We start from the raw sequence: 23,253 nt of genomic DNA on the forward strand, positions 1-23,253 counted from the left end.
CTGCCCTCGTGAGATCAGGAATCTTGAACACATACAAAGCAGAAGGGCGCACAGGCCAAGTGCATTAACGTCAGCACTTTATTAGTGTGCATATACCCAAGAGCCAAAAGGTAAAACCAGAACAGCCCAGAAAACAGAATAGTAGCCTAGAAAATCTCTGGGTGTGCCGATGTCCTCCTTGCTCCCACTGCTCTTAGGCAAGATTCCTAGTCAAACCCTGCTGCTGAAAGGATCTTCCAAGCCCAGCCTGGTGGTAAAAAGCCCCTGAACCTGGGGGGGATCCCTCCTAGGCCACGACAGCCTCCTCAGCACTCCATCTTCTACCCCGACTCATCCTTATTTAAGGGCTGACCCAGCCACGACAATACCCCTTTAGATTGGCCAGGTTCCCTCAGGTATGCAGATCAACCCTAAGCCCACTAACTTCTAGAAGTTGAGAGAGATTACCAAGAGTCAATACATTTGCCTGCACTAATCCAGCAGCACACTAGAGCAGTGCTTCTCAACCTTTTTCAGTCAAGACACCCTTTAAAATTCTGCATAATCTCAAGACACCCCTTTCTAAAATGTAAAGAACAAAAAAAATAGATTTACATAATGCAGCGACATCCACACATGTGCATAGGACATCATAAGAGTTGAGTCCTTACAAAGCTAATGCACCTTTGTACACTGGTACTGACTAGTATTTCAGCTTTCCTCTTCTCTCTCACCCAGCTAAAGTGACCCCAGTGCTGATGAAGAGGGTGACAAGGATGCAGGCATCTGATGTCGTCCTTATCAACCAATTCCATCATCAGTTATTGCCAGTAGCTGTTCCTCACAGTGCCCAAGATGGTAATGATGCACAATAAAAACATGTGGTTTATGTAAAAAAGGCAGGCTTGATCCACTTGCTGGCTTGTTGGCAATTTGGGGAAACCTTTAGGGATTTTGCCACCAAGGCACCCCTGAAGAACCCAGAAGGCACCCTGGTTGAAAAAGGCTACATATGTATGACATATTTCCAGAATGTGTGTTTGAAAGGATGTTGTATGGTGGCATGGGTAAATGCTCATGCACATGAGCATCAGCTTTTTACAAGCATACAGCCATTCACTTGTATGGGCCGCTGTACATGGCACCTTCCTTGGGTTCCAAAAGCGGCAGAATTTTTATGCACAGTGGTGTAGTGGTTAGCACTCTCGCCTGGCAGTAACAAGGGTCTCTGGTTCGAATCCCAGCCACGACACTACCTGCCTGGAGTTTGCATGTTCTCCCTGTGCCTGCGTGGGTTTCCTCTGGGTACTCCGGTTTCCTCCTACAATTCAAAGACATGCAGGAAGGGTAATTGGCTTCTGTCCAAAATTGGCCCTAGTATATGAATGGGGACCTTGGATTGTGGTCTCCTTGAGGGTAGGGACTGATGTGAGTGTGCAATGTACAGGGATAGGGGTAGACACTGGATGGACTGCTGTCTTTATTCAACCTTACTATGTAACTTTTTGTCATATAAACTTGTGTGCATGAGGCCATGGTCACCCTACACTCGTCAGAAAAAAAATCCTACAGCCTTGACTGAGCTTTAAGACCTCGCATGACGACACAGTGACCTTTGCATCCTGCAAGATCAGCAAATACGACAGTCCTTCAGCCTTCCGTTCTGAGCAATAACAAACATAAAACCCAACCATTCAGAAAGCCATTCATTACTTAGTCATGCAAAACAGTTCTCAGCCAAGGCAAATTCCCCAAGAACAGGCCGTGGTATCGCAATAGCTGGTTACAACCTAAAGTTTGTGTTAATCCTAAACTTTGAAAAAGTAGGTTACCAATTCCCTTCTCTAGACAATTCTCTAAATAGGTTGCTAAAGTCATAAAATCCCAAATGATCTCAGGAGACAACCCATTCCGGCTTGTAACTGACCACGCTGGACCCACAGCTCCCAACTGTCCCCGATTTCAAGGGATTGTCCCTGATTTGGAACAAAGTCCTTCTGTCCATCTTTCCTCATTTTTGGTCTGATCTATATAGTTGTATATAAAATGCACTTTTTAGATTTTAAAAAGTGTTTCCCAGTGCTAAACCTTTCATCCGATTTCTAAATTGCTGCATTTGTACATTTCAAATGCCAATATTATGAAATGAGGAGGGAGAGAAAAACAAAACAAAAAAAACAAAAAACAAACAAATAAATAAAAACACTTGTGGGTTTAACCAATATTTTTTTGGTATAATTCTCCTAATAGGTGTTCCTTGTTCCCATCTCAAAAAGTTGTGAGGTATGCTAGAACGGATCTGCGCAGATCTGTTTGCATCTGACACAAGTTTCTTTGGGGGAAAAATTGCGAGTTTTTAGCCCCAGAGACATTAATGGGAGCACCTTAAAACATGCATGTTTTAAAGGACCAAAAATGCATGCTTCTGCTTTAATATGCAAGCAGTCACTAAAATTGCCTGCCTATGCTTGCACCAATTGTAATTGGAGGCTAAAGGTCTCCTCTTAGCCCTTGTACACACAAACAGACATTCCGACAACAAAATCCGTGGGATTTTGTCCGAAACTTGTGTTGCATACACGCGGTCGGACAAAGTTGTCGGAAAATCCGATCGTACATAACGTGATGACGTTATTTCCTTACGGCGGGACTACGTTCAGGCTAGTAGCCGATAGCTTTGGTCTAGGAATTTGATCTGAGCATGCGTGGCACTTTGTCCGATCGGAATTCGCTACACACAATCGGACAAAGTCCCATCGGATCATGTTGTCGGAAAGTTTTATAGCTCAGCTCTAAAACTTTGTCCGTCAGATATTCCGACGGAAACTGTCCGATGGAGCCCACACACAGTCGGATTATCCGACAACACGGTCCGATCGGACATTTTCCATTGGAATGTCCGACCGTGTGTACAAGGGCGAAGACCTGTGACAAGCGTCTTTTGCAAAAAAAAAAAAAAAAAAAAAAAAAAAAAAAAAAGGGGGAACGTACATATATTAATTTTTAAGGACATTAACTAGAGCTCAATAAAAGTTTATTTCAATGAGCTCAAACTTTTTTATTTCCTTCACGCCAGGTTCTGTAGGACAGCGCGGGGCTCAGTCACACCTTAAGAGAAGGTAAAATGCCTCGTCTGCTACCTGGCCTGTTCAGTACGGCATGCGCAACTATTTTCAGTGGAAATTTTTTTTCAATGCAAATCACTGCCTCGCATTGCAGCCAATAGGACAGAAAATCTGTAAGGTTAACTTAGACTGCCCCCCCCCCCCCAATAAAAGTTTGTTACCACTTGCTTACTGGGTACTTTCACCCCCTTCCTGCCCAGGCCAAATTCAGATTTTGCCGCTGTCGCACTTTGAATGACAATTGGGCGGTCATACAAAACTGTACTTGTATGACATTTTTATAATTTTTTTCCACACAGATAGAGCTTTCTTTTGGTGGTATTTAATCACTACTGGGGTTTTTATTTTATTTTATTTATTTTTTTATTTATTTTTTTTAGCAAAAAATAAAAACACACGCACACAATTTTTCTCAGTCACTCATGTGCAGGGGCGGACTGACAACTCATGGGGCTCCCGGGCAATAGGAGATTATGGGGCCCCCAGGCAATCAGAGATTATGGGGCCACACAGTACACACACACAGTATACACATACATGTACACACAGTATACACAGACATGTTTCTATTGGCAGAGAAGGTACTGGAGAGGTGGAGCAGCCATAATCTCAGGATTTGTAGACTTTTACATACTTTCCCTGGTTTTACTGAGGCTCGCAACCCTGATGGGGCCCCCTAGTGGCCCAGGGCCCTCGGGCAGTGCCCGAGTGGCCAAATGGTCAGTCCGCCCCTGCTCATGTGTGCTGATGAGGCGGCACCGGTGGACACTGATGAGCAGTACTAATATGCACTGGTAGGTGGCACTGGTGGGCTTGAAAGAGTTACATTCTTCTAACAATTATACTGCCCACATGATTCATGACTGGGCAACGAGGACTGTGAAAGGCACCAAGGTCCAGTGTGGGGGCTCCAATCTGTGAAACACAGAAAGCAGAAAATGTTGAAGTCCTAAAGGGTTAAGGATTTCCCTGCAAGAACTCCGACCTTTCCCCTTCACACTTTATTGCAGGATGTCAAATCCGAAGTGTTTTATTAACCTGCAATAAGCCAATTAGGAATAAATACCTATAGCTAGACGCAAAGCACACAAAGGTCGCCTACACAGTAACCGGAATGTGACTTTTCCGTGGTTATTACCGTACAGTTTTTTTTTTTTTCTTATGATCACCATCATGGGAGGATTAACATACATGCTGAATGACTGAACAGTCTGTGGGTATTTTTAGGTGCATACTTACTGCTGTTTGACACTGCAAAAACATTCAACATATACCCAAAGCACAACCTTTATTTTTTGGGTTTTGGATATACACTATATTGTCAAAAGTATTGGGACACCCGCCTTCACACGCACCTGAACTTTAATGGCATCCCAGTCTTAGTCCGTAGGGTTCAATATTGAGTTGGCCCCACCCTTTGCAGCTATAACAGCTTCAACTATTCTAGGAAGGGCGTCCACAAGGTTTAGGAGTGTGTCTATTGGAATGTTTGACCATTCTTCCAGAAGCACATTTGTGAGGTCAGACACTGATGTTGGACGAGAAGACCTGGCTCGCAGTCTCCACTTTAATTCATCCCAAAGGTGTTCTATCGGGTTGAGGTCAGGACTCTGTGCAGGCCAGTCAAGTTCCTTCACCCCAAACTTGCTCATCCATGTCTTTATGGACCTTGCTTTGTGCACTGGTGTGCAGTCATGTTGGAACAGGAAGGGGTCATCCCCAAACTGTTCCCACAAAGTTAGAAGCATGAAATTGTCCAAAATGTCTTGGTATTCCGATGCCTTAAGCTTCCCCTTCACTGGAACTAAGGGGTCAAGCCCAACCCCTGAAAAACAACCTCACACCATAATCCCCCCTCCACCTAATGATTTGGACCGATGCACAGTGGATTAATAAATGGCTTCAGCCAAACATTAACCATGAGTGAAAGAAACGTGTGTGTGTCACACACACACACACACACCCTAGAGAATAAAAATGGAGGTCGTTGCAATGCTTTGTCACACCGTATTTGCGCATTTGTTATGTCAAGTAAATTGATACTCAACAAGTTACGCTTCAAAATTGCGCTGGCTTGTGGAATGGCGACAAACTTTTACCCTTAAAAATCTCCATAGACGATGTTTAACTCAAAACTGGTAACCTTTATATTTTAGAGGAGTTCTAGGGCTAGAATTATTACTCTAGCGATCGTGGTGGTACCTCATATGTGTGGCTTGAACACCATTTTCATATGCAGACGCGACTTACATATGTGCATCTGCGTGTGAGCTCGGCGGGACGGTGCGCTTTTTTCTTTTTTTTTACTTTAGTTATTATTTTAACACTGTCCTTTAAAAAAAAAAAAAATAATAATAATAATAATAATAATAATAATAATTTGGGTCACTTTTATTCCTATTACAATGAATGTAAATATCCCTTGTAATAGAAAAAGCATGGCAGGATCTCCTAAAAAAAAAAAAAAAATAAAAATCTCCTTTAAGAGCATTGGGCGGAAGGGACATTTTGACGTTGCTTCCGCCCTCCAATGCTATGGAGCCAAGTGGGGGGCCATCTTTCCCTCACTCGGCATCCATGCAGTGAGGGGAGAGAAACCAATCAGCTCCGCCGCTACAGATGGCTGCAGCCCTCTTCTGCCCCTGATAAGAGATATTGGATCGAATCCGCCACAAAGACTACTTTCATCTTAAAGAGGACAATCCGCCATTTTTAAAAATACTGTAGTTATGGCAGCTAGTTGCTGCCATAACCCTGCTAATCAACGTCAAAGTAGCGATGTATAACGACGGTGGCTGGTCCTTAGGTAGTTAAAGTGGAACCAAAAGGCAACTTTTTTCTCCCCCCCCCCCCTATTTTAGATAGTAAGGCTAGTAAGGCACTGTCAAATTTGTAACCAGCTGTGTTCCATAGGGGAGATTTCCCTTCACTTCCTGTCTCATAGCCAAAACAGGAAGTGAGAAGAAATCCCTCCAAAAAGGGGAATACCAGCATGATGTGAATGTACAATGTATATGTAAAGCACTGCGTAAATTGACGGCGCTATACAAGTACCTGAAATAAATAAAATAAATAAATGTCACCAGAAATAGTGTCCCTATTGGAAAATGTCCCCTCTAATAATGTTCTGGTGTCAACATGAAAAATTTAGAATTTTCCTTTACCTTCAATAATAAACGGTCAACAGGACAAATATTGGGGGTGAATCTCCCCAAAGGTGGCACAGACAGCAATAAAAACTGACAGAAATTTTAATCTCTCGCCACTTCATGCAAAAAAAAAAAAAATAAATAAAATTGCCTTTAGTTCCACTTTAACATTTTATGCAAGATTACATTTCGATTTCAGCCATAAAAAAAGTCCTATGTCATAAAAACATAAAAGTGACAGGTGGTACCAACACATGCTATCCAGTATAGAAGGTCACAACTTCTTCAGATGAGTCATTCAGTTACAGTTTTAAATGCATGAAATCTATACTATAACACAATGTTCCTGGCAACATGCCTTGGAGGTAGATCTCAGTAGAATTTCGACAGAAGCAAATAAGATGAATAATCAAACATTATCCGCACAATAAATGGGTAGGGGAAGAAGTGAAGAGGATTGGGGGGCAGGGTAGGGTGACAGCTAGCATGGGTCAACTTCTGAGTCAGAGTCACAGTATATTTTATGGGGAGGTGTCTAGTTGGACCCAGGATCCCACACCCATTTGAGTAATACTTACTTACTGTAATAACTCCCATAAGTTTAACCTTTAAAAAAGCGAGAAAGTAAAGTCGGTAAACGTGGCTCCAAGTGTCTACCTCCAATGTGAAGCAGTCATCTGGCGGCACTAAGGACCTGAAGAAGTCACTTTTTGCCAACCCTGGGAACCAACTGCAGGGGAAGACCCAACAAGTACGCCAATGGATTCAGTGGAATTTTAGTTCATATAAGGGCATAAACTAAAGGTTCCACTCCAAAAAAGGTCCAAAATATGTGATACTGTTCATATACACTTTAAATTTTGTTAAGATTTCTAAATTTGCATGTGTCCCTGTTGGTACGATTGCTCCCAACTTCCAGTTAGCTGGGTGTCAGACAGAACAGAATGAACGAAGGTCTGACGTGGGCAAAGGGCTTCTGTCAGTGGGAAGAATTATTTAAAAGAGTACTCACGTGATTGGTTATGAGGCTTGTAGAAGGCGGGGCTGCAGTAAGGTAATCTGTAGGAGGGTCTTGGGAAGTCATAAGTCGTTACAACAGTCTGCCCTCCTGCCCTTTTTGAGTTCCATGGCATGTTGTATGCCACTTGGGACTAAGGTTTTTTGAAGTTTAATCGTGGCAGCTGGTGGGGTACAAGGTCCTGTGTTTTTGAGTATTAAAAAAATAAAAATGAATATGTATATTTGTAGGGACTCATCCTGGGTACGGCTCCCATTATTATGGTTGGTGGTACCTGTGTGTAGTTGTTTGACTCCAAAGTTGCGGCTGGAGGCCTTAAAAGTCAGTGGTACGAGTAGTTGATACCCACAAGGACCTTGTGGCTCCTATTTTGGCAGAATGTACTGGATGTTCATATGTTGCAAGTTTTTATTAATTGGTTAAAAAAAAAAAGGCTGCTATGGCCATCTTGAGTCTCGTGGTTATTCTTAAAAAGGTCAGTGGAGGTGTTGCGGTCAAGCAGTTTGGGAGAGCAAAGCATCTTTTATACCCTAGTCAAGTGATGAGAAACATCCCCACTGGAGACACAGCAATGTGGTGCATTTTTGGGGCATATTTAAAGTTATTCTCTGGAGGAATTTTTAACTGCAATCAGGCAGAGAAATTCTTGTTATATAGTTTGCTGTCCTCGCCCTAAGAGAGTTATGGACGGGAGTGGCTCAACCCATTGAGCTCTGTTACTCTTAATTACTCTTGAAGAATTTGGGCTGGTCATCAAAAACCTTGCAGCCCAACGAGCACCCAAAAAAAAAAGGTCTGTATACTTGATGTAGTTGCAGTCCAATCAAAGTCTGCATAGGTCTGCTACTTGGTCAAACTAAGCAGGTAGCAGAACTAGCATTGAAGAACATGGAAACAGGCAATAAGTCATTCAGGCTAAGGGCTGGAGACATCATTATCGGAGGGGAGGGGGGCAGACCATCTCTTGAATGCCTATCGCATGTGTCACTTGTGTGCGCTGCATAGTATATATTTTTACAGTCTAATTGTAGCCTATTCTTATCTAAAAAGATACAGGAGGTGACAAATGTGCAATAGGACAGGCTTACAACCTGTACCCGAGATAAAAAGGTTGCTACAACATACGTCAGGGTTTTAATAGCATCTGATACAGTGTCCTATACCTAGCTGCTGTATGTTTATGAGTATCCTTATTGCTCAGAGGGAAAAAAAAATAAAACATATGAATCCTTGTTTAGGAAATCGCACTTTATCACTTGTTAACTAGTAGACCCAGGGCCGTCTTTAAAGCAGGGCAAAAGGGGCAGCTGCTCCCTGGGCCCTGTCATTGTTGTGGGGCCCAAAGCAGCTGCCTCATACTTGCCAACTATCCCAGTTTACATTCCATTGTCCCTTGAGGTTTTAGTCCTGTGCTGTGTCCTACTGCCCAGCTCTGACCTATTGTTGTGTACAGATGACTCACCTGCAGACCCTGTGTTTACATGTAAATAACTGTCATTCATATGTAAATAGCGGTGACGTGCATATGTAATTAGCCGAGGCCAACGTCATTCATATATAAATAAAGCAGCATTCATATGTATATCATGCCCCCCTGCAGTGAGGAGATGATGTGCTGTAACCTATAGCAACCAGTGAACAGTATTACTGTACAGTAATCTCTAGCAGCCAAACAAGCAGAAATCATGTGCTGTAACCTCTAGCAACCAATCAGTAAGCAGTAATGATATGCTGTAACCTCTGGCAACTAATCGCAATCGCTGCCTGATCTGATACAGTAAACTGATTTTAAGTCTACGTGCTATTTATTGTATGTCTCAGAGAAGTTGGAGAGTGAAATTGCCTGGGGGGAGGGGGGCCCTGAGAAAAATTTCGCCCAGGGCCCAATCAATATTAAAGACAGCCCTGAGTAGACCCGCAGTGTTCCAGTTGGCAATGAGAAAGACTAGTTAAGAGTAGGAGATGCTGATCAGAAGCTCTGGATACAAAAAAGGGGTTTTATTTGAAATGCCCCCATAACATTTTCACAAGTGTTTAAATGAACAAGCCATCAGTTTGGCTCTAGCCAAATATAATCAATAGCAATCATGTAAAATAATCTATTCTGATTGATGTTTTATCTTCCCAAGGGTAGGAGAGATCACAGGAGTCCACTGACATAATGATCTGATAAAGAAATGATCAGTAAGAAAAGGTACAAAAAAAAAAAAAAAAAATGTATAATAATAATGCCTTGCCAAAGACATACCATATTTTTATTCTGCATCCAAAGCTCTAAGCTCATTAAAGAAAATTACAATTCTAAGCTAATTTAAGTTGTATGCCCATGTCTGTAGACAGCACTACAGGAGATACACTTGAAACATTCCTCCATGTCTTGTGCCTCATTGTTTGTCCTCGGAGTGTTGTCCGCCCAGTTTCCCCAAAAGCAGTGGAACAGATTTATAGTGTCCATCATTTCGGTTTGTTCTTCATCCAAGTCTTAGCCCCTGTACACACAGGCGGAGATTTCGACAACCAAATCCGTCGGATTTTGTCCGTCGGATCTTGTCCGAAACTGTTGCATACACACGGTCGGACTAAGTTGTCGAAAAATCCGATCATTCAGAACATGATGACATAACTTCGTTACGATGGGACTACATTCAGGCTACCCTGTTTCCCCGAAAATAAGACCTAGCGTGATTGTCGGTGATGGCTGCAATATAAGCCCTACCCCCCAAATAAGCCCTACCATGTTTCCTTGAAAAGAAGCCCCACCCTGAAAATAAGACCTACAAGGACTTTAACTAGGGCTTATGTGGGGGGGGGGGGTAGGGCTTATATTGCAGCCATCACCGACAATCACGCTAGGTCTTATATTTGGGGAAAGAGGGTAGTAGCCAATAGCTTTGATGTAGGAATTTGATCTGAGCATGCGTGGCACTTGGTCCGATCAAAATTCTCTACACATGATCGGAGTATGTCCGATCGAACCAGTTGGTCGGGAAATATTTCCAACAAGTTGGAAAATTGGGTCCGACGGATATTCCGATGGAATCAGTCCGATGCATGCCACACACAGTCGGATTATCCGACAACACGGTCCGATAGGACACATTCCGATGGATTCTCCGACCGTGTGTACAAGGGCTTAGGGGAGGACCATGGCCCAACACCTATATTATGCAAGATGGTCGGTGCTTGGATTGAGTGGTTGAAACCCAGTGTGTGTGTAAGATATTTATCAATGTCCTCCCTTTTTAAATCATGCATAACTGAAGCTTTTCTTCACTGTAATCTATGAGGAGATGAGATCCTGTGAAAAATATGGGAGGTGGGATTGCAAGGAGAGAGATGGGGCTACAAGGTTGAGGGAACATGAAGAATTTTCAGAGAAGACATTATGGAAAGATTTTTAAAAAGTAAAGTAAAGATGTAGTGTAAATACGTGGAAAGTTGACCATGTAGGCCAGAACGTGAGCCATCGCAGTAGGTAAATGAAAGCCATCTGTAGTTTACTGTAGGGATGGCACCTTGACAAAACTATGGTGAGGCTTGGCAGAGCAAATATTGATCCTCTATACTGTGGAAGATGCAGCCAGTCCAGTTTATTTCCATTTAACCAGTATAACAAAAGAAAAGACCTTTGTTTATTGAAGGCCAACAAAACTGAAATATGACAGCCACACAGAATTTAATAAATGCAAAAACTTTGCAAATCACACCTCAAAATTCCATTCTAATGATTCAGGGCCGATTAGCTTATTATAGTCTCAGCTTTCCATGGGAGTCTGGTTATCTGAGCACACAATATACACTCACCGGCCACTTTATTAGGTATACCTGTTCAATTGCTTGGTAACAAATTGATAATCAGCCAATCCCATGGCAGCAACTTAATGAATTTAGGCATATAGATGTGGTGAACATAATATGCTGAAGTTCAAATCGAGCATCAGATTGGGGAAGAAAGGATATTTAAGTGACATTGAACGTGGCATGGGTGTTTGTGTCAGACGGGCTGGTCTGAGCATATTAAAAAAAAAAAAAAAAAAAAAAAAAAAAAAATAAATGCTGATCTACTGGGATTTTCAGGCAAAAAAACATCTCTCGGGTTTACAGAGAATGTTCAGAAAAGGAGAAAACATCCAGTGAGAGGTAGTTGTGTGGAAAATGCCTGGTTGATGTCAGAGAGCAGAGGAGAATGGGCAGATTGGTTGGAGATGATAGAAAGACAACAGTAACTCACATAACCACTCATTACAACCAAGGTATGCAGAATACCATCTCTGAATGCACAACACATCGAACCTTAAAGCAGATGGGCTACAGCAACAGAAGACCACATCGGGTGCCACTCCTGTCAGCAAGCATGAAACTGAGGCTACATTTCAACAGGATCACCAAAATTGGACAACAGAGGATTGGAAAAAATGTTGCCTGGTCTGAGGAGTCTCCATTTTAGTTCCGACATTCAGATTGTAGGGGCAGGATTTGGTGTAAAAGCATGGATCCATCCTGCCTTGTATCAAGGATTCAGACTGGTGGTGGTGTAATGGTGTGGGGGATATTTTCTTGGCACACTTTGGGCCCCTTAGTACCAACTGAGCATCATTTACACTCTACGGCCTACCGGAGTATTGTTGCTGACCATGTCCATCCTTTTATGACTACAGTGTCCCCATCTTCTGATGGCTCCTTCCAGCAGGATAATGTCCTATGTCACAAAGCTAAAATCATCTCACCACTGGTTTCTTGAACAAGAAAATTAGGTCACTGTACTCCAATGGCCTCCACAGTGTACCTAATAAAGTGACCGGTAAGTGTATGCAGCTCTATCATGTATACAACTTGTCACGTTGGTTTACACACCTTCAAACTTAATCTGGAAGAGACCACAAAAAAATAAAAAAAAATAAAAAGGAAAGAAAGGAAAGAAAGGAGAGGACAATGTGTATGAACCTCCAACAAACAGGTCTCAGGTTGCAGTAGAAAAAAAAAACCTTGGACCTGATTTAACACAGGTGAGTTCATGGTGGTGAGGGTGAGGAGAGTTTATCTTTGGATTTATCCCTATGGAGCCCTGCAAACTTAGCCGAGCAAGTGCTCAGTTTGACCATCTTATTTAATTAAGTAGTCAATACGGGCAGCACTAGGGTCGGCAGTTTGAATCCCAACCATGGGACTTACCTGCCTTGATTTGCATGTTCTCCCTGTGCCTGCGTGGGTTTTCTCTGGATACTCCAGTTTCCTTCCACACTCCAAAGACACGCTGGTAGGTTAATTGGCTTCTGCCTAAATTGGCCCTGGTATTTGCATGTCTGAATGGGAGTTAAGGACCTTAGATTGCAAGCTCCTCGGGGGTAGGGACCAATGTGAATGTGCAATGTATGTGTAAAGCACTGCGTAAATGGACAGCTCTATAAAAGTACGGGTGATAAATATTATAAAAAGGCAAGTTCATCACAATTTGGATGTTCCTGGAAGTGGAGCGGTATCGGTTTGGAAGAATTGGAGTCAGGTCATCCCATCCTTTATTGGATTTTGCATGTGATTGATGCGATCTGCTCTGGAACACTTTTATTAGGATGATTATGATATAATGCATTTGTTTACACACACACACACACACACACACACACACACGCGCGCCTTTTCATCCACCATCAGTACCTGACCTCATAAATGGGCTTCTGGAAGAATGTTCAAACATTCCCATAGACACACTCCTAAACCTTGTGGACAGCCTTCCTTGAAGAGTTAAAGCTGCAAAGGGTGGGCCAACTGAATATTGATCCCTACGGACTAAGACTGGGATGCTACTAAAGTTCATGTGCGTGTAAAGGCATGCATCTCTCTCTCTCTCTCTCTCTATATATTAAATATGTTCTATAGCTTAGTGTTTGGCGCCAAATACTGAAAGTGAACTTAAATGATTTTTGGCTTTAAAGCATTGAACTAGTTACATTGGAGAGTTGACCCTTTTACCCATGATGCCGATTGACCTACCCATGGACACCCTCTCTTGCATTGCATGCTGGGTAGGAGATAAAAAGGACCCCGAGCGGCCATCTTAGGCCTTTTGGGAACGCATGGTCTGGCAGTGAGGACTTGTGCGGAGGCCTCCTGGAGGAAGCGGCCTATTGCCCTTGTGGAGCGCAACCCTGCTCGGCTGTGTGAATGATCTGAAGTGCCAGAGACACAGATCGGATTGAGAGGATCCAGAGACACTTGTTTGAGCATTGGAAGACCAGGTCCCCCTGTCGGAACGGGATGGAGTGGCGGAGCTGGCTGACGCAGAAGCAAGCTGCAACCACCGGACCAAAGTTACCATACCAAGTTTCCGATCCAGTTGGTGTGCGGGTTGCTACACACTGTTTTCTAAACCATTACACCAAGTCAGACTTATATACAGGCTTCGCTGGGATACTTAGTCCCACGGAGGGGGAGTATAGCAACTGACGCTAGGCAAGCATCAGGCCTACTTACTATCACACTTCAAGCATTGTACTTTATTTGCGGAGGGAACATTAGGATCCTCCTCAATTCAACTTTAACCTTGGATTACAAACTTATAAAGGAGTTATCATTGCTACCGAATATCAGAAGATAAAGACTGAGTACTTTAACCACAAGGGATCCGCGCTATAGCCGAATGACGGCTACAGTGCAGTCCTGCTTTGCCGGGACTACGTCTATTGACGTTGTCCCGTGCACGAGCGGCCTGCGTGCCCCCTGAGGGGCGCGCGCGGCGCGCTCTGTGATCAGCGAGTCTATGAGAATCGCCTGATCACGGATCAAAGCAAGGGGGTCGATCCTGACCCCTTACCACGTGATCAGCTGTCAGCCAATGACAGCTGATCATGTGATCACAACAGAGCCGGTAATCAGCTATTTTCCTCCTCGCGCTGACAGCGCGAGGAGGAAACAAAAAAGCCGATCACCGGCGGCCGTGAGAGGGACTTCAGTCCCGATCACAGCCAAGTCATCAGTGCCCACCTGCCCCCTGCCAGTGCCACCTAAATAAAGTAAAAGTGCCACCCATCAGTACCACCCCTTAGTGCCCATAGTGCCACCCATCAGTGCCCACAATCTGCCTCAACAGTGCTGCACCTCATGCCACATATCCGTGCCCATCAGTGTCATCTACCAGTGCCCATCAGTGCCCAGCAGAGCCACCTATCAGTGCCCATCAGTGCTACCTATCCCTGCCATCTTATCTGTGCCCATCTTTGCCCATCAGTACCGCCTTACCGTGCCCATCAGTGCACCCTATCAGTGCAGCCTATCATTGCATATCAATGAAGCAGAAAAATGACCTGTTTGCAAAATTTTATAACAAACCATTAAAAACATGATTTTTTATTTTGCATCTTTTTTTGTTTGTTTAGCAAAAAATAAAACTCCCAGCTGTAATTAAATACCACCAAAAGAAAGCTCTATTTGTTGGAAAAAAATGATAAAAATGTCATTTGGTTACAGTGTTGTATGCCCGCGCAATTGTCATTCAAAGTGCATCAGTGCTGAAAGCTGAAAATTGGTCTGGGCAGGAGGGGGGTTTAAGTGCCCAGTAAGCAAGTGGTTAAGTGAGATCTCATGCATAGCTATGCGGTTTTGTTACTAGAGTGCAGGCCCAAATCAAACCAGCTGCTCCTTCGGGGGTCCGTGCCACACACAATAATATATATATATATATATATATATATATATATATATATATATATATTATACATATACACACACACACACACACACACACACACACACACTTTTTTTTTTTTTTTTAACACACACGTCATAAAATTCATAAAATTAGAATATCATCATAAAGATAATTTAGCCTGTGGCACTGCCGCAGTGTTATTATGGAAACCCAGGTTTTTGATAGTGGCTTTCAGCTTCAAATCTAAAATAGTGCAACTTCACCTGAAATCGCACAATTTCAAAACCGCATGTCAGTGTGACTTCAGGGGCAACGTGGCTGATATCTGTGTAATTTCATGCACAGATGTGTATGCAAGTCACAGCTAAAAAAATAAAAAAAATAAATCAGCAAAAATAGTGCAGAAATTAATTTTTCTAATCAAACAAGTTGCACCCTATTGTCAGGAATGGAACTGTTCAAATTGGTGTGGCAACTTTGCGGTGCCACACCGATTTGAACAGTTCCATTGCCAACAATAGGGTGCAACTTGTCATGCGATTTAGACCTGTCAAATCGCATTAAAATTCGCGCCAGCGACATTAAACACTTTACCAAAATCATGAGATCAAACCTAAACCCTTTCAATGTGTATGCAAAGAAAATTGAGTACTGTCCATGATACATTTTTATACTTTATAAGTACTGCTTAGACCTTGAAGAAGAAGGGGACACACCCCGAAAGCTTGTCCATGAAAAATTATATGTTCATGCAAATAAAATAAATTCTCTGTCACTAATATGTCTACAATCACCTCTGGAATGTTTTTTATTGTTTTTTTTTTTAAATATTTTTAAAATACACGACATACAGTGGATATGTCCATCGGACAATATCCATAACCAGGCCAAGAGGCCTACCTAACTAACAGAAACCTGCTAACTACGAACACCCCCCTCCCTCCTCCCCTCCCACCCCTACCAGTCACATCTCGTTAAGGTGATCTAATCATTACCCGTTATTCATGGTATTATCATGTTCAGTCCACGATGCCATTCTCAACAGAAATGACCCTGTGACACACCAATTATTGAGTTCTATTATTGCGTAGATGAAAGCTCAAACAGGCCCAGTGCACCCCTCGAATGTTTATGCAATCAGGCAGGCCCTTGCACTACATAGTTGGAAGGTAAATCTAAAAAGGAAATTGAGCAAGAAAATTGTAGAATGTATGGGCAGCTTAAAACCTTCATCTAGTCATGCTGAAGTCAGCCAAGTCAGATCTCATTTGTGTACCTTTAGGAAGAAGTTGTGCCAGGTGAGATTTTCCCGTTAATTTCACCCGATTATGATCGCCAAGTACAAACAGAGGTGTGCCAGCCATTACTCAGCCCTACGTGTTCACGTTTCTATAAAGACAATTTATAAAAAGGTATCTAAGAAGTAACTGCATCTTACAAAACAACGTTATTTCCTATGAGCAGTCGGTATCACATGGTCATTGCATAGCTTGGAGGGGTGGAAAACCTCAGGCTGATTGCCAAGTTTGCCTTCGCTGTGGAACCAGCTATGTCATATGATAGAAAGAGACACACAAACAATGCCAATTATGACACATTGAACCCGGTGTACTGCATTTTATTAGATTAAAAAGGTAACAAGCGAGTGACTTATGCGATCTGCTAAAAATAGCAACTGTCAAAAATTCATATAAATTTGCATAACTTATTGTTCTTTGCAAGCCTGTGCACCATAATCACATACAACGTCATGCAGGATAAGAAGAAGAGAGGTATCAGCATGTAGGCAGGTGACGGTGCGGGTGGCTCTCGACCAAATCGGCGGAGAAGGAAAGGAAAATTGTGGGGAACTTGGCTCCTCTTTGCCTTCCTGCGGTCAAAGGGGACAGCTGTCCGATTAGACGCTGGCACCCTATGCAACTCCAGCAGCCATCTTGGGTCTGAGTTTAATCAAGACTCCAGCTCCTGGCATTGGGGGTGCTTTATGAGAGTGGCTAGCATAGGGACAGGATCCCCTTCTAGCAGGGACAGTGCTTAGAGTTTGGGGAAGGATCCAGAGGCGTATGGACAGTGCAAGGACTACATAGTTACATAGTAGGTGAGGTTGAAAATAAAAAAGACACAAGTCCATCAACTTTTCTTCAAGAAGCCTCTCCTTTGGGTTTGGACCAGCCAGGCCACATTCCGTTCCTCGTTGCTGATGCTGTTGGCATTTCTCAAGTCTTCAAACCAAGTTCACGGTTAGCAAATGGCTCCCTATGGGTGTGCCTACCCGCCGGGCCTGAACACATTGTGTTGATCCTTTTCTACAATATAAGCTCTATTGCCCAATTTGTACTCGGTGTTCAGCGTCCATCCGCCACACCACACTGCACCTTGCTCACATGCATGCTTCCTCTAACCTGTGCTGTAGCTTTGTCTCCCTTGGCTTTCTGCATCATCATTCACATTGAAAAACATTCAAGACAGGATTGACTAATTGGAGAATTTTTTTAAACAAAATACAAGGATAGTATTCCAGCATCACTAGCAGATGGGTTCCAGGATCACCAAACATTCAGACAGAAAGTAGCAGACAAATAGTGCAGTGCAGTTACCTCCAAACTGTCCCTCTTTAAAAACCTCAGTTTCTCCTCAATTGTCCTTTTTGTTCTGATGTTTAGACTTATAAAAAAAATAAAATGTACTATTTTAACTACCAAAAACATGATTCTACACTAGACCTTTTATCCAACAATTAGATTACTGCATTTTCTATGAAAAGCCAGTATAAAAAAAGAGAAGTAATGGTAAAAATAAAATAAATGAAAGTTATGGCTTTAATTTCAACAATATCTACATTTTTTATTCTTCACGGTTTATGTCAAAGATCCAACCTTTTGACCTTCCTGGGCCACATTGGAAGAAGGGGAGTTATCTTGGGCAACACATAAAATAATAATAAATAATAATAATAATTATTATTATTATTAATAATAAATGAGCAGAAAAAAACAAAACAATCACAAGGTAACGATCACTTAAATAATGTACCTGTGTAATAAAAAATTTTTTTTTAATTATAAAAGTAAAGAAGGGCAACATAAAACTAGTGTGATATCTTACACCATTTTTGATTAAACTAACTAGCAATTCTCAAACTGCTCATCAGATATTTTGGTTCTAATTTTGCCCTTCATCCTTAAAAAGAGTTGCTCAAAAATATAGGCGCTGCAAAAAACTGATGTTGCGGTTGTGAAAAGTGGGGTATTTTTCTTTGGGAAGATAAAACTTATTAAAAAAAAAAAAAAAGTTCCAGTAAAGTGTAAATGCATTTTCACAAAAAGATTCCCGAAAAAACCCTGCACCTTTTTAAATTAAAGGTTTACAATTTTGTGTTGGGCCACATTCATATCCGTCTTTAAAAAAAAAACAAAAAAAAAACAAAAACAAAAAAAAAAAAAAAAAAAAAACACAAATACATAATTAAAAAAAAAAAAAAAAAAAAGTGAATTTAGATATGCTTTAACCCTTTAAAAATTTGGATTAAGTAGGTAGAGGGTTTAAAACTTTTGTCAGAAAGTTTTCAAAAGTTAGAACAAAAGTAGACTTAAAATTAAAAACAAAAAATGTAAACATTTGTATTTCATTTTGGATAGCGCAAGGGAGGGTTATAGCCCCTGACTTTTTTTTGGCCATTTGTGTTCCATTGGGGAGATCTCCCTTCACTTCCTGTCTCATAGCCAAGACAACAAGTTAGAGGAAGTTCCTCTCCATGGTTGCCACCTGGGTCTCCAGAATCAGTGTCCCTATTATTACTGGGGTTTTCTGTCATTCTCACATCAGGAATAATGGTTTCTCAGGATAAATAGAAAAGGAGAATCCCCCAAAGGCCATATTTAGATGTGTGGTTTAGGGGATTGGGGGTGGCGGTAATGCACTCTTTAACCACTTAACGACCGCCGCATGCCATTGTACATCATCACAATGGCATGTACAGGCACAAGCGCGTACATGTACGTGCTTGCCTTCCAGCGGGTGGGGGGGTCCGATGGGACCCCCTCCCGCTGGATGCGGCGGTCCGGTTCGCTTCAGGAGCGATCCGGGATGAGGGGATGGCCGTTGGTTTCTGGCCATCCCCTCTCGATCGCTCCTGGTGAATGAGAAGCTTCCTCCCACTGTGTATTGTATACACAGGCAGGGAGGAAGTGATGTCATTCTCCTCGGGGCAGTCTTATTGACCGGACTACGAGGAGAGGACACAGTAAGTCTGCACCAAACACTACACTGACACTAACTAACACACAGGCAAACAAACCCCCCCCCCCTCCATCGCCCCCCCGATCGCCCGCCCCCCCCCCCCCAGTCAGTGATTGCAGTGATCATTTATTTACTGATCGATGCATTCAGTGTCAGTTGTAAAAGTAAAAAATGTCAGGGCAGTTAGTGTTAGGTCCAGGGTAGCCCCCTACCACCCCCCAATAAAGATTTAACCCCCTGATTGCTCTTAGAGTTAACCCTTTCACCCCCTTTTGCCAGTGTCACTAAGCAATCATTTTTCTGATCGCTGCATTAGTGTCGCTAGGTAGCTAGTTATTTTTTTAGGTTCACCGCCAGGTTTTTATAGCGCTAGGTACCCAATATACTACCCAATAACGGTTTTAACCCCCTGACTGCCCCTAATTAACCCTTTCACCAGCAATCACTGTATAAGTGTCACTGGTGACGCTGGTTAGCCAGTTAGTTATTTAGGTTCCCCGTCAGGTTTTTATATAGCGACAGGGACCCCCATATACTACCCAATAGAAATTTGAACCCCCTGATTGCCCCTAGTTAACCCTTTCACCAGTGATCACCGTATAAGTGTTACGGGTGACTCTGGTTAGTTAGTTTGCTTTTTATAGCATCAGGGCACCCACCATTTATTACCCAATAAAGGTTTAACCCCCTGATCACCTGGCGGGTGATATCAATTAGGTTTTAGGGTCAGGGTCTGAGTCGCCCCAGGCAGCGCTAGGTTAGTGCCAGTACTGCTAACACCCACGCACAAAGCATAAACCTCCCGTAGTGGTATAGAATCTGAACAGATCAATATCTGATCTGATCAGATCTATACTAGCGTCCCCAGCAGTTTAGGGTTCCAAAAAAACGCATTGTTAGCAGGGTCAGCCCAGATACCTGCTAGCACCTGCGTTTTGCCCCTCCGCCCAGCCCACCCAAGTGCAGTATCGATCGATCGCTGTCACTTACAAAACACTAAACACATAACTGCAGCGTTCGCAGAGCCAGGCCTGATCCCTGCGATCGCTAACAGTTTTTTTTGGTAGCGTTTTATATTTAAATCCAGAAGGCAGTGCTTGGTTTTCAGGGTCCCGTACGTGGCTAGGCTCCCAAAAAGTCCCCCACATGTGGTATTCCCGTACTCGGGAGAAGCAGCATAATTTATTTTGGGGTGTAATTTGACTTATGCCCATAGCATGTGTGAGCAATATATCATTTAGTGACAACTTTGTGCAAAAAAAAAAAAATTGTAATATTCCTGCAACTTGTGGCAAAATATAAAATATTTCATGGACTCAACATGCCCCTCAGCAATTTCCTTGGGGTGTCTACTTTCCAAAATGGGGTCATTTGGGGGGGTTTTGTGTTATTTTGGCATTTTATGGCCTTCGAAACTGTGATAGGTAGTGAGGAGTGAAATCAAAAATTTGCACCCTTAGAAATCCTGAAGGCAGTGATTGGATTTCGGGGTGCCGTACGCGGCTAGGCTCCCAAAAAGTCCCACATATGTGGTATCCCCGTACTCAGGAGAAGCAGCAAAATATATTTTGGGGTGCAATTCCACATATAACTATGGCATGTGTGAGCAATATATCATTTAGTGACAACTTTTTGTAAACTTTCTTTTTTTTTTTTTTTTTTTGTGTCATTATTCAATCACTTGGGACAAAAAAATAATATTCAGTGGGCTCAACATGCCCCTCAGCAATTTTCTTGGGGTGTCTACTTTCCAAAATGGGGTCATTTGGGGGGGGGGGGTTTGTACTGCCCTGCCATTATAGCACCTCAAGAAATGAGATAGGCAGTCATAAATTAAAAGCTGTGTAAATTCCAGAAAATGTACTCTAGTTTGTAGACGCTCTAACTTTTGCGCAAACCAATAAATATACGCTTATTGACTTTTTACTAAAGACAGATAGGCAGATGAATAAATTTTGCCCTAAATGTATGACTAAAATTGAGTTTATTCGATTTTCCTTATAACAAAAAGTAGAAAATATCTTTTTTTCCTCAAAATTTTCGGTCTTTTTCCATTTGTATCGCAAAAAATAAAAATCGCAGAGGCAATCAAATACCATCAAAAGAAAGCTCTATTTGTGGGAAGAAAAGGACGCAAATTTCGTTTGGGTACAACATTGCATGACCGCGCAATTACCAGTTAAAGCAGTGCAGTGCAAAATTGTAAAAAGACCTCTGGTCCTTAGGCTGAAAATTGGTCCGGGCCTAAGGTGGTTATAAAAGACCGTTGGCAGGTATAGTCTACAGCATTGGTCTCCAAACTGTGGCCTGAGAACTGTATGCAGCCCTTTGCCTGCCTTTATCCGGATCTTGGGGCACTTCTCCCACTGATACACCATTCTGCCAACAGCAATGGGGCACCATTTTTCCCCATTATCATCAACAATGGGGCACCATTTTTACCATTGACACAACCAATGGCACGCCCAGTGATACCGACAATGATACGCTATTCCTCCAGGTGATACCAACAATGAGGCACTATTCCTTCCAATACCAACAATGGGCACTATTCTTCCCAATGATACCAAGGATGGGGCACTATTTCTCCCAATGGATACCAACAATGGGGTGCTATTCCTCCCAATGATACCAACGATGGGGTGCTATTCCTCCCAATGATACCAAAATGTGATGAGGTTTACTCCCACTGATGCCAGGAAAATTTGCACTCCTGGTGGCCAGTCTGGCTCCCATAAAGTCTGAAGAACAATAAACTGTCTCTTCGTTTAGAATGTTTGGAGACCCCTGGTCTACAGAGTATTCTGGGAAGCATTCATATTAATTTGGCAACTGTGGAACTGCAGGCTCGTAAATGGTTAGAATGTATTCCAATTCAGCAGGGACCAGCCAAGATTCGACCCATCTACGGGACAGACTGAATGTACCCAGGTTCGATCTATAGCCACGAGCAATAATTACGGTGTCCCCCTTGTGCCTACCCCGCCACCTTCTGGAAGAACAGTAGCTTCATGGTTGCAGGAAAGAAAATCCATCTTTGGCCTGCTTAAAGCCTAGTACACACAGTCCCCCCCCCCCCCCCCACCATTCAACCCAGGGGGCTGAACAAAAGAAAACTGAAGAGCTTGAGAGAAGCCACTTTTCGAACTATGTGATGTTATCTACCCTACCGAGCAATTGTGTTCTGACAGGGGGGCACCCATCTCCCCCACCAAAACACAACAGCCAATGCTCCCAGCCATTGGCCGAGAATGCCGATCAGCAGACCTTTTCTGGTCATGCCCCTTTGACAGAAGTCAGCCGAACTTCCGTTGGACCTGCTGCCACCCAATATTCATTCAGTGTGTATGGTTCTTTAGACTAAATGCTGTGTTTGCATTGTTATCTGGTGCAATACAAATACATTTTTGGGCAGCATTTGATCTCGTGTTGGTCATCAGCTTTAGATCAGAATGTACACAAGCTCATTTGGCAAAACAGAAGTGAATCTCCCTGGAATTATCAAGCTAGTGTGATGTCTGTGCATGACAGAAGGAAATTCTCTAGGGCTTTACAGTATAGAGCAGCCCCTGACAGGTGAGATTTACTAATGAGGCTCTGTGTTCTCCTGCTTCGAAAAGCCAAGCAACACCAACTGCCCAGAGGGAAAGGGGATGAGCAAGGCTCTGCCGCCGTCAGCTTATACAGGCCCAAACCTGCCATTGTCGAGTCATTTCTGAAGGACAGTTGTAATGCCAAAGGATGTATTACCTAGATTCAGAAGTAAATTTTTTTTTAACGTTTTAAATAGAACAGCTACTCCAGGAACCTAATATTATTATTCAGGATTTATATAGCGTCAGCAATTTACGCAGCGCTTTACAATATAAAAAGGAAGCATACAGTTACAATACAATAAAATACAAGAGGATTAAGAGGGCCCTGCTCAGAAGAGCTTACAATCTAATAGGGTGAGGCAGGTGGTACAGAAGGTTATAACTGTCGGGAATGAGCTGATGGAAGTGGTAGAAGATTAGTTGGAGACGTGATAGGCTTCCCTGAAGAGATGAGTTTTCAGGGATCGCCTGAAGGTAGCAAGAGTAGAGGATAGCTGGACCA

The 23,253-nt window shown here is 42.7% G+C and overlaps 1 protein-coding gene across 1 annotated transcript in view; it reads right to left on the reverse strand.

The window, feature by feature from the left end:
• The window catches only part of TMPRSS2 (transmembrane serine protease 2), an 80,677-nt gene that overhangs the window by 38,811 nt on the left and 18,613 nt on the right, over positions 1-23,253 (reverse strand). The gene's annotated exons all lie outside the window — the stretch shown is intronic.

This window comes from Lithobates pipiens, unplaced genomic scaffold, assembly GCF_037356315.1.
Source record: "Lithobates pipiens isolate NorthernLeopardFrog02 unplaced genomic scaffold, aLitPip1_a1.2 Scaffold_16, whole genome shotgun sequence".
Classification (NCBI taxonomy): Eukaryota; Metazoa; Chordata; class Amphibia; order Anura; family Ranidae; genus Lithobates; species Lithobates pipiens.